At 38.4% G+C, this 5,755-nt stretch overlaps 1 non-coding gene across 1 annotated transcript; it reads left to right on the top strand.

The window, feature by feature from the left end:
- Positions 1-1,182: 1,182 nt before the first annotated feature.
- Positions 1,183-1,290, top strand: LOC112804797 (small nucleolar RNA R71). Its single transcript, XR_003203414.1, has one exon. It is a non-coding gene; the product is annotated as a small nucleolar RNA R71 (small nucleolar RNA).
- The last annotated feature ends 4,465 nt before the right edge of the window (positions 1,291-5,755 follow it).

Genomic DNA, 5,755 nt, shown 5'->3' with positions numbered 1-5,755 from the left:
ACCCTAAGTCACACAAGGCCTTCTTGAAGGTCATGGTGCCTATGGTACAAGGTATTGAAAACTTCCCAGGATCCTGTCTCTTTTGAGGCAGTTTCTGCCTAGACAAGTCATCCAGTTCTTTGGTGAGCAAAGGGGGTTCATCCTCCCAAGTCTCATTTCCAAATAACTTGTCATTTAGCTTCATGATTGCTCCAAGGTATTTAGCAACTTGCTCTTCAGTGACATACTCATCCTCTTCAGAGGAAGAATACTCATCAGAGCTCATGAATGGAAGAAGTAAGTCCAATGGAATCTCTATGGTCTCAGTTTGAGCCTCAGATTCCCATGGTTCCTCATTGGGGAACTCATTGGAGGCCAGTGGACGCCCAGTGAGGCCTTCCTCAGTGGCGTTCACTGCCTCTCCTTCCTCCCAAAATTCGGCCATGTTGATGGCCTTGCACTCTCCTTTTGGATTTTCTTCTGTATTGCTTGGGAGAGTACTAGGAGGGAGTTCAGTAATTTTCTTGCTCAGCTGACCCACTTGTGCCTCCAAATTTCTAATGGAGGATCTTATTTCAGTCATGAAACTTTGAGTGGTTTTGATCAGATCAGAGACCATGGTTGCTAAGTTAGAGTTATTCTGCTTAGAACTCTTTGTCTGTTGCTGAGAAGATGATGGAAAAGGCTTGCTATTGCTAAACCTGTTTCTTCCATCATTATTATTGTTGAAACCTTGTTGGGGTCTCTGTTGATCATTCCATGAGAAATTTGGATCATTTCTCCATGAAGGATTATAGGTGTTTCCATAGGGTTCTCCTATGTAATTCACCTCTTCCATTGAAGGGTTCTCAGGATCATAGGCTTCTTCCTCAGATGAAGCCTCCTTAGTACTGCTTGGTGCATTTTGCATTCCAGACAGACTTTGAGAAATCATATTGACTTGTTGAGTCAATATTTCATTCTGAGCCAATATGGCATTCAGAGTGTCAATCTCAAGAATTCCTTTCTTCTGACTAGTCCCATTGTTCACAGGATTTCTTTCAGAAGTGTACATGAATTGGTTATTTGCAACCATTTCAATCAGTTCTTGAGCTTCAGTAGGCGTCTTCTTCAGATGAAGAGATCCTCCTGCAGAGCTATCCAAAGACATCTTGGATAGTCAGAGAGACCATCATAGAAAATACCTATGATGCTCCATTCAGAAAGCATATCAGAAGGACACTTTATGATTAATTGTTTGTATCTTTCCCAAGCTTCATAGAGGGATTCTCCTTCCTTCTGTCTGAAGGTTTGGACTTCCACTCTAAGCTTACTCAATTTTTGAGGTGGAAAGAACTTTGCCAAGAAGGCATTGACTAGCTTTTCCCAAGAGTCCAGGCTTTCTTTAGGTTGAGAGTCCAACCATGTTCTAGCTCTGTCTCTTACAGCAAAAGGGAATAGCATAAGTCTGTAGACCTCAGGGTCAACCCCATTAGTCTTGACAGTGTCACAGATTTGCAAGAACTCAGCTAAGAACTGATGAGGATCTTCCAATGGAAGTCCATGGAACTTGCAATTCTGTTGCATTAGAGAAACTAATTGAGGCTTAAGCTCAAAGTTGTTTGCTCCAATGGCAGGGATAGAGATGCTTCTCCCATAGAAATCGGGAGTAGGTGCAGTAAAGTCACCCAGCACCTTCCTTGCATTGTTGGCATTGTTGTTTTCGGCTGCCATGTGTTCTTCTTCTTTGAAGAATTCGGTCAGGTCCTCTAAAGAGAGTTGTGCTTTGGCTTCTCTTAGCTTTCTCTTCAAGGTCCTTTCAGGTTCAGGATCAGCCTCAACAAGAATGCCTTTGTCTTTGCTCCTACTCATATGAAAGAGAAGAGAACAAGAAAATGTGGAATCCTCTATGTCACAGTATAGAGATTCCTTGAAGTGTCAGAGGAAAAGAAGAGTAGAAGATAGAAGTAGAAAATTCGAACTTATCAAAGAAGATGGAATTCGAATTTTGCATTAAGGGATAGTGTTAGTCCATAAATAGAAGGATGTGAGAAGAAGGGAGGTAATTTTTGAAAATTAAGTAAAAGATTTTGAAAACATTTTTGAAAACACTACTTGATTTTCGAAAATGAAAGTGGAAAAGAAATCAAGTGATTTTTGAAAAAGATTTTAAAATTAGAAATCAAAAAGATTTGATTGAAAACTATTTTGAAAAAGATGTGGTTAAGAAAATATGATTAGTTTTAAAAAGATGTGATTGAGAAGATATGATTTGAAAAACATTTTAAAAAGATTTGATTTTGAAAATTAAAAACTTGACTAACAAGAAAAGATATGATTCAAACATTAAACCTTCCTCAACAGAAAAGGCAACATACTTGAAGTGTTGAATCAAATCATTAATTGATAATAAGTATCTTTGAAAATGGACAGAAATTGATTTTGAAAACACATGATTGAAAAGATATGATTTGAAAAAGATTTGATTTTGAAAAACTTTGAAAACCTGAAAAAAAATTGCATTGAAAAACAGAATCTTCCCTCTTGTGCCATCCTGGCGTTAAACGCCCAGAATGGTGCACATTCTGGCGTTTAACGCCCAAAACTATACCCTTTTGGGCGTTAAACGCCCAACCAGGTACCCTGGCTGGCGTTTAAACGCCAGTCTATCCTTCTTCATTGGGCGTTTTGAACGCCCAGCTTTTTTGTGTAATTCCTCTGCTGTATGTTCTGAATCTTTAATTTCTCTGTAGTATTGACTTGAGAAGACACAAATAAAAAATATTTTTGTATTTTTAATAATAAGGAAAAATCAAAATGCAACAAGAATCAAATAACTATGCATGCAAGACACCAAACTTAGCAGTTTGTATACTACTGACACTAATGAGAATGCATATGAGACACATAAAACACTCAAGTCAAGAGAATTCAAAGATCAGAGTAAGAAATCATCAAGAATTATTTGAAGATCCTTAAGAACACATGAATGGATGCATGCAATTGACACCAAACTTAAGATGAGACACTAGACTCAAACAAGAAATTTTTGGATTTTATGATTTTTTTTTATTTTTTTGTGTTTTTCGAAAATTAAGTGGAAAAAGATATCAAAATTCTTAATGAGAATTCCAGGAATCAGTGCAATGCTAGTCTAAGACTCCGGTCCAGGAATTAGACATGGCTTCACAGCCAGCCAAGCTTTCAAAGAAAGCTTCAGTCCAAAACACTAGACATGGCCAATGGCCAGCCAAGCCTTAGCAGATCATTGCTCCAATAGCAAGATTGATAGAAATCAACAAGCTATTGTGATGATAAGTTGAAATCTCGGTCCAATGAAATTAGACATGGCTTCACAGCCAGCCAGACTTCAACAAATCATCATGAAACTCTAGAATTCATCTTCAAGAATTTCGAAAAAAAATACCTAATCTAAGCAACAAGATGAACCGTCAGTTGTCCAAACTCAACAATCCCCGGCAACGGCGCCAAAAACTTGGTGCGCGAAATTGTGAACAATACTTTTCACAACTCTCATAATCACCGGTCATGAACCCCAAAAACTTGGTGTTCAATACCATGGCATTAACACAACTTCGCACAACTAACCAGCAAGTGCACTGGGTCGTCCAAGTAATAAACCTTACGCGAGTAAGGGTCGATCCCACGGAGATTGTTAGTATGAAGCAAGCTATGGTCATCTTGTAAATCTTAGTCAGGCAAACTCAAATGGATATGGTGATGAACGCATAAAAACATAAAGATAAAGATAGAGGTACTTATGTAATTCATTGGTAGGAACTTCAGATAAGCGCATGAAGATGCCTTCCCTTCCGTCTCTCTGCTTTCCTACTGTCTTCATCCAATCCTTCTTACTTCTTTCCATGGCAAGCTTATGCAAGGGTTTCACCGTTGTCAGTGGCTACCTCCCATCCTCTCAGTGAAAATGTTCCTATGCTCTGTCACAGCATGGCTAATCATCTGTCGGTTCTCGGTCAGGCCGGAATAGAATCCAGTGATTCTTTTGCGTCTGTCACTAACGCCCCGCCTGCTAGGAGTTTGAAGCACGTCACAGTCATTCAATCATTGAATCCTACTCAGAATACCACAGACAAGGTTAGACCTTCCGGATTCTCTTGAATGCCGCCATCAGTTCTAGCCTATACCACGAAGACTCTGATCTCACGGAATGGTTGGCTCGGTTGTCAGGCGAGCACTCGGTTGTCAGGCGATCAACCATGCATCGTGCAATCAGGAATCCAAGAGATATTCACCCAATCGAAGGTAGAACGGAGGTGGTTGTCAGTCACACGTTCATAGGTGAGAATGATGATGAGTGTCACGGATCATCACATTCATCAAGTTGAAGAACAAGTGATATCTTAGAACAAGAACAAGCGGAATTGAATGGAAGAACAATAGTAATTGCATTAATACTCGAGGTACAGCAGAGCTCCACACCTTAATCTATGGTGTGTAGAAACTCCACCGTTGAAAATACATAAGAACAAGGTCTAGGCATGGCCATGAGGCCAGCCTCCCAATGATCTAAGATAGCATAACAATGAAGATAGCTACCCCTCGATGTCTCAATACAATAGTAAAAGGTCCTACTTATAGAAAACTAGTAGCCTAAGGTTTACAGAAATGAGTAAATGACATAAAAATCCACTTCCGGGCCCACTTGGTGTGTGCTTGGGCTGAGCAATGAAGCATTTTCGTGCAGAGACCTCTCTTGGAGTTAAACGCCAGCTTTTATGCCAGTTTGGGCGTTTAACTCCCATTTTGGTGCCAGTTCCAGCGTTTAACGCTGGGATTTCTGAGGGTGACTTTGAACGCCGGTTTGGGCTATCAAATCTTGGGCAAAGTATGGACTATCATATATTGCTGGAAAGCCCAGGATGTCTAATTTCCAACGCCGTTGAGAGCGCGCCAATTGGGCTTCTGTAGCTCCAGAAAATCCGCTTCGAGTGCAGGGAAGTCAGAATCCAACAGCATCTGCAGTCCTTTTCAGTCTCTGAATCAGATTTTTGCTCAGGTCCCTCAATTTCAGCCAGAAAATACCTGAAATCACAGAAAAACACACAAACTCATAGTAAAGTCCAGAAAAGTGAATTTTAACTAAAAACTAATAAAAATATACTAAAAACTAACTAGATCATACTAAAAACATACTAAAAACAATGCCAAAAAGCGTACAAATTATCCACTCATCAGTATACAGATACTACTCCCATATGAAGCAGTAGTGGGGTTAGCATATGACCCCAGAGTCCTTCTGGACTGTTCATTTCCACTTAGGTCCATAATGGAGAAAGGGAGATGATGTGTATTTATTTTATTTATTTTATTATATTAAAATAAATTAATTTTCAAAATAATAAAATAAAATAAAATGAAAACTAAAATAAAAATAAAAGAAATTTGAAAATATTTTATGAAGATTTTCGAAAAAGTGAGGAGAGAAAAAGTGGTTAGGATATTTTTGAAAAAGATATGATTTGAAACATTTTGACCAAGTCAAACCAAGTAATTCGAAAATTATGAGAAATTAAAGGAAAAGATATTTTTTATTTTTTTTGAATTTTATTATGAAAGAAAAAAACATACAAAAGATACAAGACTTAAAATTTTTAAATCCAATGCTCCTTGTTTTCAAAAATTTTGGAGGGAAAACACCAAGGCACACCAAACTTAAAAATTTTAAGATCAAAACACAAAGAAGACTCAAGAACACCTTGAAGACTCACAAGAACACCAAGAACAAAAGAAAGAAGACTAAACTTAAAATTTTTAG

Source organism: Arachis hypogaea, chromosome 5, assembly GCF_003086295.3.
Source record: "Arachis hypogaea cultivar Tifrunner chromosome 5, arahy.Tifrunner.gnm2.J5K5, whole genome shotgun sequence".
In the NCBI taxonomy this organism is placed as follows: Eukaryota; Viridiplantae; Streptophyta; class Magnoliopsida; order Fabales; family Fabaceae; genus Arachis; species Arachis hypogaea.
Note: the sequence above shows the minus strand (reverse complement) of the source record. Positions and strands in the feature narration are given on the sequence as shown.